The sequence below is a fragment of the Pseudophryne corroboree genome, chromosome 8, assembly GCF_028390025.1.
Source record: "Pseudophryne corroboree isolate aPseCor3 chromosome 8, aPseCor3.hap2, whole genome shotgun sequence".
NCBI lineage: Eukaryota > Metazoa > Chordata > Amphibia > Anura > Myobatrachidae > Pseudophryne > Pseudophryne corroboree.
Window position 1 is genome coordinate 52,816,080 of NC_086451.1, and position 14,362 is coordinate 52,830,441.

The 14,362-nt window shown below is 45.6% G+C and overlaps 2 long non-coding RNA genes across 2 annotated transcripts in view; one reads left to right on the forward strand and one right to left on the reverse strand.

Annotated features, from left to right (window-relative positions):
- LOC134948421 (uncharacterized) overlaps window positions 1-14,362 on the reverse strand; it is a 51,722-nt gene that overhangs the window by 15,018 nt on the left and 22,342 nt on the right. The gene's annotated exons all lie outside the window — the stretch shown is intronic.
- Window positions 11,083-12,043, forward strand: LOC134948422 (uncharacterized). The gene is made up of 2 exons (XR_010182954.1): window positions 11,083-11,225; window positions 11,858-12,043. It is a non-coding gene; the product is annotated as an uncharacterized LOC134948422 (long non-coding RNA).

A 14,362-nucleotide genomic window follows, 5' to 3' on the forward strand; every position in this document is an offset into this window, starting at 1 on the left:
TTGGGGGGGGGTCCAAACCAACCCGTCATATCAGTCACAGTCGTGTGGCAGACCCTGTCACTGAAATGATGGGTTGGTTAAAGTGTGCATGTCCTGTTTTGTTTATACAACATAAGGGTGGGTGGGAGGGCCCAAGGACAATTCCATCTTGCACCTCTTTTTTCTTTTATTTTTCTTTGCGTCATGTGCTGTTTGGGGAGGGTTTTTTGGAAGGGACATCCTGCGTGACACTGCAGTGCCACTCCTAGATGGGCCCGGTGTTTGTGTCGGCCACTAGGGTCGCTTATCTTACTCACACAGTCAGCTACCTCATTGCGCCTTTTTTTTTCTTTGCGTCATGTGCTGTTTGGGGAGGGTTTTTTGTAAGGGACATCCTGCGTGACACTGCAGTGCCACTCCTAGATGGGCCCGGTGTTTGTGTCGGCCACTAGGGTCGCTTATCTTACTCACACAGTCAGCTACCTCATTGCGCCTCTTTTTTTCTTTGCGTCATGTGCTGTTTGGGGAGGGTTTTTTGGAAGGGACATCCTGCGTGACACTGCAGTGCCACTCCTAGATGGGCCCGGTGTTTGTGTCGGCCACTAGGGTCGCTTATCTTACTCACACAGTCAGCTACCTCATTGCGCCTCTTTTTTTCTTTGAGTCATGTGCTGTTTGGGGAGGGTTTTTTGGAAGGGACATCCTGCGTGACACTGCAGTGCCACTCCTAGATGGGCCCGGTGTTTGTGTCGGCCACTAGGGTCGCTTATCTTACTCACACAGTCAGCTACCTCATTGCGCCTCTTTTTTTCTTTGCGTCATGTGCTGTTTGGGGAGGGTTTTTTGGAAGGGACATCCTGCGTGACACTGCAGTGCCACTCCTAGATGGGCCCGGTGTTTGTGTCGGCCACTAGGGTCGCTTATCTTACTCACACAGTCAGCTACCTCATTGCGCCTCTTTTTTTCTTTGCGTCATGTGCTGTTTGGGGAGGGTTTTTTGGAAGGGACATCCTGCGTGACACTGCAGTGCCACTCCTAGATGGGCCCGGTGTTTGTGTCGGCCACTAGGGTCGCTTATCTTACTCACACAGCGACCTCGGTGCAAATTTTAGGACTAAAAATAATATTGTGAGGTGTGAGGTATTCAGAATAGACTGAAAATGAGTGGAAATTATGGTTTTTGAGGTTAATAATACTTTGGGATCAAAATGACCCCCAAATTCTATGATTTAAGCTGTTTTTTAGGGTTTTTTGAAAAAAACACCCGAATCCAAAACACACCCGAATCCGACAAAAAAAATTCGGTGAGGTTTTGCCAAAACGCGGTCGAACCCAAAACACGGCCGCGGAACCGAACCCAAAACCAAAACACAAAACTCGAAAAATTTCCGGCGCTCATCTCTAGTTTCTCAGCACCCACATGCACTGAAGTATATTCAAGACAATAAGAATTCATTCACTAACATGCAAGTAAGTGGAAACTGCTGTGTTATTTATAGCTCCCATAGATTTCCTTTATTTTATCAATCACGACAGTTGTCTTCTTAAAATAGAAGGTATTTACATGTCTCTTCTATAAACGAATTGCTGAAGAAAACAAAAAGTAATTGTATTTAATCCTGTTTAATGAACTGGTAATGAAGACATGTAAATGATCCCCTATATAATTGCCACTGGTTTTGTTTATGTTCTGTTTTACAGCTGGTAAGAAGACAGCTGACTGTATGCATCAGTCTCTGACAGTAGGTCACAAAGATCACGTACCGATTTATGAGTAAGTAGCAAGTCTTTTCCAAGCTTGGAAAACCTAGCTCAGAGACCAGGGGTCCATTAATAGAAGCCACTGTAGTGTACACAAGGCCGTATTAACCCATGCCGGGCCATAGGCCTTCAGGTATTTCAGGACCCCTCCAACACTTCAGTCTTATACCCCACTAAAGCTGACGTTTGGGAAGCAGAGCTTATACTCTCATTTACACTTTCAGTAATCACACGGACACCGATGTACAGTTGAAATAAAGTCTGCTGACCGTTTTTCATAGCGCAATCATTCTTCCTTTTCTCTTTTAAAATAGCGCTAGTGCATAATTTATCCACTGTCGTCGCCCCCCCCCCCCCCTTATTGTCTCAAAACAAACCTCACCTGACTACGAGTGCAACTTACTACGGCACAGAGTCAAAGTGGCGCTGAAAGTAATACCCCTTTTCCACTAGCTTTTAAAACACGGGTAAGTGCGCGGGGGCGCACATTTACCCGTGTTTTTTCCTAGTGGAAAAGGGTGCCCCTGCAAATTCCCGGATCAAGTGATCTGGGAATCAACCGTAAGCTGTGTAGTGTGAATGGGGAGGGCGGTGCTGGGCCGTCCCTGCCGCGTCACTAGCAGCGTCACCAACCCGGCAATATGTCGGGTTGGTGAGCGCTGTGGGAAAAGGGGCTGTAGCACGGGTCACACGGCTGCGACCCGTGCTACAGGTGGATAAGGGGTATTACTTTAACCATTGGAGCCCTAGGATACAGGTAACAGTGCCTCAGGAAAATAATTGATGGACCCCTAGTCCCTGTGTGGCCCCTACAGCCTAGTCAGCCTTATGGATAATATGGCCCTGACTGTGCACTACAAACTAGTGTCCTAGTTTTGGAAAACTATATAGAACTTTAGATGCAATAAATGATGCACTTCCATGTTGGGGAGCTGTATGTACAGTATTTTACTGCACCGTATAGAATACACAGATATACAAAAAAATTGCTTAATGAACAATATGGTGGTAATTAGCATAGTACATTGAGGTTGACAAAGGTTTGTATCCTATTAGCCCTGATGCGATTTCGTCCAATCAAAAGGACTGGATATCGTGATTAATGACTGTTGGTCATGGGATCAGGATAAGACCCTGATCCCATGTGTTGTCGTGACTCCTTTACCCCAGCGAATTGTACACCGTACTTCTTAGAGATTATATGAAGTTTGGTGCAAATTTTGACTAAGGGGGATATTTACTAAGCAGTGATAAGAGCGGAGAAGTGAGCCAGTGGAAAAGTTGCCCCATCAACCAATCAGCAGCTCTGTATCATTTTATAGTATGCAAATTATAGATGTTACTTCAGGGCTGATTGGTTGCCATGGGCAACTTCTCCACCGGCTCACTTCTCCACTCTTATCACTGCTTAGTAAATGTCCCCCTTAGGGCCTAATGTGTAGTTGTAGGTTAATGCTGCTGCAGATTTTTTAACTCAGATGATGTGCAAAAATAGGCTAACTGAAGAGCTGCTGGGATTTCTACGCCCAACGGAGCCCTCGCAGCTGCCCACAACTGCGTACGCATTTGCAACCTCGACACATCAAGTAAGTCTATGGTCACTCAGAATAAGCGTTGTAACTAAGACGGTGAAACGTGATTCCTGCATACAGGATTGCAATTGGTGGTTGATACACGCCCCAAAAACACCTGTGTTTTTGCCACCACTCCCCATTAATTCTCACAAAATGGCTGCTCCCTGTCAATCACTTGCTAATGAATCCCCAGTGAGAGCGTAATCGCAACTCAATAGCTGCGCATGCGCATTACAGCAGTGACACTTGCATAGTTTACCGATAATCGCTCTATTGTGAAAACATCAGCCATGCGTACAACTGTCAATTAGGCCCTAACTTGAAGAATATAAAGGGTGGTATTCTATTCTTTTCACCCCCTTCCACACCCGCTCTGTTTCTGCAGACGAGCGTAGTATAATCATTTTAGCTTGCTACCCCAGGGGTAGCGAAGGTGACCAACCCTTAACGCATCTAAACCTGATTACTATGGGCACAATGGGGGAAATGTAATAGGTTGTGAGAATTAGAAAGTGAGTGATTTTGGTAAAGTTCTCCTGTTTTTTAAAGTGGCAATCATTTAAATAGCAAAACCAGGTTGATTTTCCCATGTGATTGATTGCCCCTTTAAAAAAAAAACAGGAGAATTTTACCAAAATCACTCACTTTCTGATTCTCACGCCCTATTACATTTCCCCCAATATGCGCTATAACGGGGATCACTTTATAAAAAAAAATGGGCGTGATATATCATTTGAATACCACCCATAGTTTTGTACAGCATGTTGCACAGCGAGAAACGCAAATACAACTCTAGCTTTGTTTTTACACTGCACTTTAGGTTTAGGTTAGACTGCACCCCTCTTCATTAAGCAAATCCAGTTTATGCATTTTAGAGTTTCCTTTCCTTCCAGATGGAAATGTTACACCCTATAGCTGACACCTAATTTCAAACCCCTAGTGTCCAACCAACAGGTGCAAGTATCATGAGTCTCAGGCGGTTCCGGTATGAATGGTCGACAATGTTAAGGTCGACACTCATTAGGTTGACCACTATTGGTCGACATTGACATGGTCGACATGGACTAATGGTTGACACATGAAAATGGACGATACATGAAAGTTCGACACATGAAAGGTCGACACATGAAAAGGTCAACATGCTTTTTTTTACTTTTTTGGGTGTCGTTTTCTGCATAAAGTGATGGGGAACCCCAATTAGTGCACCGCGTCCCCTCGCATGGCTCGCTTTGCTCGCCATGCTTCGGGCAAGGTGCCTCGCTCCGTTACCACTGCGCTCGACACAGGTTACCGCTCCCAATCGTAGTCCACGTGGATCGTAAAGTATGAAAAATTCCAATTTTTTTTAAAAACTCATGTCGACCTTTTCACGCGTCGACCCTTTTCATGTGGCGACCATTTGTCCATGTCGACCAATAGTGGTCAACCTAATGAGTGTCGACCTTAACATTGTCGCCCATCTGAACGGATACCGTCTCAGGCACCATTTACAGAGGACTGGAAAAAGGCAGAGCTAGAATAGTAATATGGCCCATTTACTAACTGTAGTATATGTGGATGTAAAGTGCTTTTCATTTTGCCCACTATACCTATTTATCTGCCTTGTGTGCAATCAGGCTCACTTTAGTCCCAACATGTGGCATATCAGCTCACCCAGGTGTGGATTGAAAACTTAAAGGGGCCCTGGAAAAAATATTATGGCTTCATGTAGGAAGGATCAAATACATTTTCCTCAGCTGTGTAAAAGTAAATAATATATCAGTTTTGTTTACTTGTACCAAAAACTTCATAGCATCCAAGTGGCATACAATGCAGGGGGCATTCTAGTGATACTTATACAATACAGATAAAATCCTTGAGTCTAACATGCAATTACAGAGAGCATTCTAGTGATCGCCATACAATAAAGAGAGCACCCTAATACAATACAGTGGCCACAATACTATAAAGAGAACATTCTAGTGACCACCATATGGTATACAGAGCATCTAAGTGGTATCCATACAATTCAGAGAGCATTCATGTGGCAGCCATACTATACAGAGCATCCGATATAACCAATATAGAAATAATTCTAGTGGCAAACATTCAATACAGAGAGCATACTAGTAGCTACCACACAATAAAAAGCATAATAGAACAGCAATACAATACACAAAGCATACAACTGAACACCATAAAATATAGAAAGTGAGCACCAGATCATGCAGATAGAATCACTGTGACTGCCATACTATAAAAACGCATCCTACTGATGAGCATACAATACTGACAACATCTTAGTATCATACAATACAGAGAGCATATCTGGGTGACCTGACCCCAATCAATACAGAGAGTATCCTAGTGAGCACTATGCAATACAGAAAGCATCCTTCTGACTGCCATACAATACAGAGAGTATGATAGTCAGGGATAGTCAGGTTGGTAGAGTGGTAAGGTATAAGTGGGACAGTCTGTCTTTAAAACTATCTCTCAGGGTATTGGCAACACTGATGCAGGATCTAGGCTTGGGGCACATGTAGTATGGGCGCTAGTTCTGAGACACATGTAATCAGTCACTATGCCTGTGCCTTTGTCTGTACAGGGACCAGCTAAATCTTGCCTAGGTGCAAAATTGGTCAGGGCCGGCACTGCTCCCCTATCACGAGTTAATCCTCCTCTAGTAACTAGTACATCTATTTCTAAATAAGATTCATAAAGTAAATAGCTGCACCAAACAGAGCTAAACATAAAACTTAACTATGGGTAGATTACCAAAGGAAATTCCATTATTTAAGCGACATGATAATTAATGGACATCTGATGGGGCAAGTCAATTGCTTTGGGTGCCCGTTAATTATCACGATTGCTGCCCCGAAAAGCACCTGGTTTATTCACATAAAGTGACTAAGCCTGTCTAAAGTACTGCTTAGGGCACCTAAACTGCCATCTGTGCACCCAAAGCGTGAACTTTTCACACTGTTCAACATGCCGCCTCATGCGCCCATAAAACAATTGAATCCCCCCACCTAAGAGTTTTAATTTTGTTTATCCATTCACCAAGATGGGTGAAAACCAGACATGTTGAGTAATGTAAAACAGAATAAATGATAATAATAATAATAATAATAATAATAATTATTATTATTATTAGAAGGGCCCTCATTCCGAGTTGATCGCTCGCTGTCGTTTTTCACAGCGTAGCGATCAGGCTAAAAATCGTCTGTTCTGCGCATGCATATGGTACGCAGCGCGCACGCGCGAAGTACTTTCACACAAAACTATGCAGTTTTACACAAGCTTGAGCGATGCTTTTCAGTCCCTCGAGTGTTCGTAGTATGATTGACAGGAAGTGGGTGTTTCTGGGCGGCAACTCAGCGTTTTCAGGGAGTGTGCTGAAAAACGCAGGCATGCCTGATAAAAACGCAGGAGTGGCTGGGGTAACGGGGGAGTGGCTGGCCGAATGCAGGGCGTGTTTGTGACGTCAAACCAGGAACTAAACATTCTGCAGTCATCGCAAGGTAGGAGTAAGTATCGAGCAACTCTGAAACTGCATGAAATTTTTTAGTAGCAGAACTGCTATCCTTTCGTTCGCACTTCTGCTAAGCTAAGATACACTCCCAGAGGGCGGCGGCTTAGCGTTTGCACTGCTGCTAAAAGCAGCCAGCGAGCGATCAACTCGGAATGAGGGCCAATATCGGGTAGAGACTCAAGTTTCAGTGATTCTGATATATTGTCCATAAATTCTGTGTCAGAACATCCAGTCCAGTTATGGAGGTGATTTTTGCAATCCTAAATTTATAATGGTAATTTGTTATTTTGCAAAGGTAACTCTGGGCCTAATTCAGTAAGGATTGCAATTTCAATGCAAATGCGGCAGCTTTGCAATTGTAATCCTTTGCAATGCTAATGCAGGAGGTAGTGCATATCACCTCCTTCCTGCATTTGCGATCGCATCTGTGATGAACATTGCGACAGTTGGTCATGATGTTCATCTGCAACGGCAGGAAGAGTAAGCCTGAGCTTACTCATCTAGTTCATCTGTTCATCTGCAACGGCAGGCAGAGTAAAGGTCCATACACACTGGGCGTTTTTGTCCAGCGTGTATGCACAGCGATGATCGCTGACATCGCTGGGCTGAAAAACGCTCAGTGCATACACACTGAGCTCTTTTCCCCCCTGCCCAACGATGTCAGCGGGGGTGAGCAGCTTTCCATAGCAGGACGCTATGGAAAGCCGCTCACACCGCCGTTCATCTACTGGTAATACCAGTAGATGAACGGCGGCCGCCAGCGATGAAGCGGGAGCGCGCATCAGCGCTCATCGCTTGACCATACACACTGGGCGGCTTTGAGCTGAAAGCAGCACAACACACCAAAAGTGACCTGCTCTCAGCTCAACATCGCCCAGTGTGTATGGGCCTTAAGCCTGAGCAAGACTGTACAAAGAAGGGCAACTAAAATGGTGCATGGCCTACATCACAAAACATACACAGGAAGGCTAAAAAATCTCAATATGTATAGTTTTTTTTCAGAGAAGGGAAAGGGGGGACATGATAGAAACTTTCAAATATATCAAGGATTTTAACAAAGTCCAGGTGGGAAACATTCTCCAAATGAAGAGAAGCAATAGGACACGAGGACATGCACTGAGACTGGAAGGGGTGGGGGGGTTAGGAGTCAGGAGAAATATAAGCAAAAATTACTTCACAGAAAGGGTGGTGGACAAGTGGAATAGCCTACCATCAGAGGTGGTAGAGGCTAAGACAGTAGAGCAATTTAAACATGTATGGGATAGACATAAGTATATCCTTACAAAGAAATAAGGATCAAATAAGGTTAGTGATAAAATCTAGTTAAAAACAAAGGGGCAGACTAGATCGGCCAAGTGGTTCTTATCTGCCGTCAAATTCTGTGTTTCTATGTTTCTATGAGTTTACTCAGCCTGCCGTTGCAGATGAACATCATGACCAACTTACTCAGGCTTGCTGTCGCAGGTGGCCTTGCGAGGCCAAGGAAACTGCATCCATGACACAGTTCTTGGCCTCGCTTCTCCCGGAAAATGGGGACGACATGCCCCCGTTTCCGCCAACGATGCCTCCCCCCCCTCCCCATGAACTCCTCTGCCTTTCAATCAGACAGAGGCCTTCGCGTCCCTGTGATGCGACAGCAGGAACTGTTCTGCACATGCGCAGAATGGGTCCTGCGCAGTTCTTGACCATCAGGAAAATGCAGTAAGGATTACTCCTGTGTGGGGGGCCAATGTGTTTTTACTCCTGTGTGGGGATCAGTGTTTTTACTCCTGTGTGGGGGGGGGGCCAATGTGTTTTTACTCCTGTGTGGGGGGGCCAATGTGTTTTTACTCCTGTGTGGGGGCCAATGTGTTTGAGGTTTTTACTTGTGGGGAACCAATTTGTGATTTCGGGTGAGACAATCACTACACCCTGTACAGCGAGGAGGTCACGCCCCCTTTTTGTTATGCCTTATTATTATTATTATTATTATTGTCCTTTATTTATATGGTGCCACAAGGGATCCGCAGCGCCCATTACACAGTACATAATCAAATGAGCAAACAAGAATACAGCACTTACAGTTCAAGACAAAATAGGACAGGTATAGAAAATCGGGCTTAGGTGCCATCAAAGGGAGTAAGGAGTATAAGATAGTGTAAGTAAGAAATGAGGAAAGAAGCCCATGCTCTTGCGAGCTTACAATCTAAAACGTGAGGGGCTAACAGACCAGAGTGACACAGAAGGAGTAGACAGTGAGCATAGACAAGAGGGTTAGGAGGAGAGTTGGCTGGGTTTGGTGAAGAAGTGGGTCTTGAGAGCCCGTTTGAAGTTTTGTAGAGAGGTGGAGAGTCGGATGGGGAGAGGTAGAGCATTCCAAAGATAGGGAGCAGAACGTGCAAAATCTTGTAGGTAGGAGTGGGAGGAGGTAATCAGTTGGTAGGAAAGGGTAGGTTTTTTTAAGAATAGGGAAGACAAGTGCATGCTTGAAGGCAGAAGGGACAGTAAATGATGATAGTGAGAGATTGAGTAGATGGGCAAGATGGGAACAGGCAGAAGAGAGGAAGCGGATAAGGCGGGAGGGAGTAGGGTCAAGTGTGGAGGTGGAGGGGGTGAGGACCGGATGAGGACCATGACTTCCTCTCCAGATACAGGGAAGAAAGATGTCAGAGTTGGTAGGAGGGAAGGAGAGGGGGGGGGGGGGTCGAGAAATGGAGGAGGGGGGTTGCTCAGGTTCTGGTGGGATGTTATGGCCTGCGAATGGGGTCGATTTTGGATGTGAAGTAGGTGGCAAAGTAAAGAGCAGAAAGTGAAGAGGGGCTTTGAGGCGGGGGTGGGCAGAGGAGCGAGTGGACAGTGGCAAAGAGGCACCGGGGTTTGAGGATTGGGAGGAGATGAGGTTTTTGAAGTAAGATTGTTTAGAGAGGGTAAGGGCAGCAAAGTAGGATGAGAGCAGAAATTTGTAGTGGAGGAAGTTGGCCTTATTTCCTCCAATGTCGCTCAGTGGTACATGAGCATTTTTGCAGATATCTGGTGCATTTGGTGTGCCGGGGTTGAGGTGTCGATCTGCGAGGGTGAATAGTGGTTGGTGGGGCGACAGAGTCAAGAGCAGAGGTAAGGGATGCATTGTATAGGGAAGTAGCTTGTTCAGGGCAGGAAAGAGAGAGAATAGGAGAGAGCAGTGAGTCAAACAGGGAAGATAGGGAAGTGGTGTCAATAGCTTCAATGTTACACTTAGTGATGGTAGTCTTAGGTGGTAAAGATGGAGAAGCAGATAGAGATAGGTTAAAAGTGAGCAGGTGATGGTCAGAGAGGGGGAACAGGGAGTTGGAGAAATCAGAAAGATCACAGCGGTAAGTGAAGGCCAGATCCAGTGAGCTTCCACTCACATGGGATGGGGAGGTGGTTCACTGGGATAGACCAAGAGAAGAGGTGAGGTTAAGAAGTTTAGAGGCAGGTGATCTTGTGGGGTTATGATGAATAGGAATGTTGAAATCACCTGGGATAATGGAGGGAATGTCAGAAGAGAGGAAGTGAGGAAGCCAGGAAGCAAAGTTGTCAAGGAATTTGGAGGGCATGCCAGGGGTGCTGCAGGGGAATATGAGATCCCCTGCAGAGAGAGCTACAGGAGAAACTGTGTCAGTACCCCCTTTTTGGCCATGCGTCTGTTGTACTCGCTTTTGTCCCACCTAGGTAGATCACAAAAGCTTTTCAGCTTTCAAAGTAGATAGCCAACTCCAAAAGTCTGGCCACTCCTGATATAATAATAATTCATAATAATAATAATTTTATTTATATAGCGCGCTTTCTCCAATAGGACTCATGGCTATAAAACATATCTGTTCACAGCTTCCTAGTGAAGAAGTGTGACTGCAAAACTGGTGTCACATTTCCCACAGCTGGTAATCACGGTCACACTGTCCGTATGACCATTCCACTTTGGAATTTATTGGCAGGTATTTTAAACTTGGGCTTCCAGTAAATCCGGTAAGACGCTACAAAAGAATGCTGACTGAGTGGTCTCCTCATTAATTCGCTGAGGAGCCGAAGGGCTGTTTTTCTTGCAGGTACTTTAGAAACTTATTAAAGATTAGTATAGAATGATGTGGAGCTTGAAAAAATTAAACTGTTCTTCATTCCTTTAATGCTTCATCAGGAAAATCCACTGAAATGCTTAATTCAAAGGTATGTTCTGAGCTGTAAAAGAGGGATCTTGTTTAACATGCCACTGAGCCTGTTGCAGTTTAAAATCGACATATGTACGAAAGACACAGTCTTGGGCTACATCTAAGGCCTGTCTGTGATGCTCTGGTTTATAGATCTGTATTGGTGTTCAGAAGTGGGATACCGCAGCAAACACATCCATGGACAATTAGCAATTTGCTACACAACTGGACAACCGTACTAAAAGGTAAAAGGTAAGACTGTTTTACTATCTTACAGATTAGTTGCTTTGTACGGATGTGGAAGTAAATTAGATCCTTTGCTATTACAACAACATCAGAATCAGGATTTGATTAGGAGGAAAGAATGATGCATGAAATTAGAGTGTTATTTGGTAACATAATTGCTAAGCTGAGATATGTGGTCTGAGACATAGCAGCGTTGCAGCTACAAACCTGTGGTATGCCAGGGGTTAATTTCCTTGCTTTTTGTGTCACAAATTGAGAGATACAGTATAGGGGGTTGGGGGGTGGGGGATTCAAAGTTCGCAAACCAAAAAAGTTAGCGAAAACCATGTTGCACTGCATGTGGAACAGAAGTAACATGTGCAGAGAGAGTTAAATTTGGGTGGGTTATATTGTTTCTGTGCATGGCAAATACTGGCTGCTTTATTTTTACACTGCAATTTAGATTTCAGTTTGAACAATGACCCACCCAAATCTAATTCTCTCTGCCCTTCTTACATCTGCCGCACCTGCAGTTTTGGTTTTGCCCAATTGCTAACATTTTTGGTTTGTTAATAACTCTGAATAAACCCCATACTTCTGTATGTGCCTGATAACAGTCTAGATTACTAACCCCCTCCTCTATTTCTTGTATTTTGCAGCGTACACCTGGTATACTGGACATTGCTACAAAGGCTGGATACTGTCTATAACAATGTTAATGGAACAAAGCAAAATCATTCAAAACCAAAATCATTTAAGGGTATCTGTTCCAAAGGTTGATGCGAGATAAAAGCGCCAGTGCATAAAATGAAGATGAAGACAGTGAAGATATTCTGGATATTATATTTCTAATGTGTAATGTAATTATTTTGTTCATGCAAATTCTAGTGTTGATGCGGAGTTCACATTTACCTCCTTACTGTGGGTCTACATCCAGTGCTGGCAAATGGGCACCTGTTTTGCTATTTTATCTTTACACTCCACTGTTAAACCATTACGGAGCCTTCACAGAAAGCTGCAAGGCAGGAAGCAAATTGGAGAGTGGTGATAAAAAGCACAGGCAGTACAAAGGACATTTACCTAATGGAACTGAGATCCATTATTGGGGGTCATTCCGAGTTGATCGTAGCTGTGCTAAGTTTAGCACAGCTACGATCGTTAACTCAGACATGCGGGGGGACGTCCAGCACAGGGCTAGTCCGCCCCGCATGTCAGTGCCGCCCCCCCGCACAAATACAAAAGCATCGCACATAGGCGATTCCTTTGTATTTGAGGAGTAAATCCTGGCCCCCTCCCGCCTAGCGACCGCCTCTGTCTCATAGGCGATCTCTAGGTAACGAAAGCTGCCATGCGCCGGCGCACTGCGGTGCTGGTGCATGCGCAGTTCCGACCCGATCGCTGCGCTGCGACAAACTGCAGCAATCGATCGGGTCGGAATGAGCCCCATTGTCTCCAGGTAAGTTTTATATAGAATGTGGCATAAGTAAAACCAATAATGGTGGCTGAGGGTGGAAGTGAGAATGTATAGACTTTCAAGGTGATCCACCAGAAATAAGAATACAGTCCACTAGCAATCAGACAGAGAGGAAGCAGGTAAAGCAGTCCCTAACTGTAATCCGTATTAAGGCCCTCATTCCGAGTTGTTCGCTCTGTAATTTTCTTCGCATCGCAGCGATTTTCCGCTAATTGCGCATGCGCAATGTTCGCACTGCGACTGCGCCAAGTAAATTTGCTATGCAGTTAGGTATTTTACTCACGGCATTACGAGGTTTTTTCTTCGTTCTGGTGATCGTAGTGTGATTGACAGGAAGTGGGTTTTCTGGGCGGAACAGGCCGTTTTATGGGTGTGTGTGTGAAAAAAATGCTGCTGTTTCTGGGAAAAACGCGGGAGTGGCAGGAGAAACGGGGGAGTGTCTGGGCGAACGCTGGGAGTGTTTGTGACGTCAAACCAGGAACGAAACTGACTGAACTGATCGCAGATGCCGAGTAAGTCTGGAGCTACTCAGAAACTGCTAAGAAGTGTCTGTTCGCAATTCTGCTAATCTTTCGTTTGCAATTTTACTATGCTAAGATTCACTCCCAGTAGGCGGCGGCTTAGCGTGTGCAATGCTGCTAAAAGCAGCTTGCGAGCGAACAACTCGGAATGACCACCTATAGTAGTAATAGATCAACCCCAGCTGGTAAAGTTCCTGAAGAGGAGATGTACTAAATCTTGGAGAGAGATAAAGTACCAGCCAATCAGCTCCTAACTGCCATGTTACAGGCTGTGCTTGAAAAATGACAGGAGCTGATTAGTTGATAGTTTATCTCTCTTCACTTTATCACTCTCCAAGGCGTAGATTGCATTTTGTGTTAGGGGAAAGGGTAAGAGGACTCCCTAAAAAAGACAGGAGCATCGGAACTTGCATTGGGGGGGGGGGGGGGGGGGGAGACAGGAGCAGGATACTGAGAGCAAGGTGCTGAGAGCAGGGTGCTGAGAGCAGGGTACTAAGAGCAGGGTACTAAGAGCAGGGTGCTGAGAGCAGGGTACTAAGAGCAGGGTACTAAGAGCAGGGTACTAAGAGCAGGGTGCTGAGAGCAGGGTGCTGAGAGCAGGGTGCTGAGAGCTGAGAGCAGGGTACTAAGAGCAGGGTGCTGAGAGCAGGGTGCTGAGAGCTGAGAGCAGGGTACTAAGAGCAGGGTGCTGACAGCAGGGTGCTGAGAGCTGAGAGCAGGGTACTAAGAGCAGGGTGCTGAGAGCAGGGTACTAAGAGCAGGGTGCTGACAGCAGGGTGCAGACAGCAGGGTGCTGAGAGCTGAGAGCAGGGTACTAAGAGCAGGGTACTAAGAGCAGGGTACTAAGAGCAGGGTGCTGAGAGCTGAGAGCAGGGTACTAAGAGCAGGGTGCTGAGAGCAGGGTACTAAGAGCAGGGTGCTGAGAGCAGGGTGCTGAGAGCTGAGAGCAGGGTACTAAGAGCAGGGTGCTGACAGCAGGGTGCAGACAGCAGGGTGCTGAGAGCAGGGTACTAAGAGCAGGGTGCTGAGAGCAGGGTACTAAGAGCAGGGTGCTGACAGCAGGGTGCAGACAGCAGGGTGCTGAGAGCTGAGAGCAGGGTACTAAGAGCAGGGTGCTGAGAGCAGGGTACTAAGAGCAGGGTGCTGACAGCAGGGTGCAGACAGCAGGG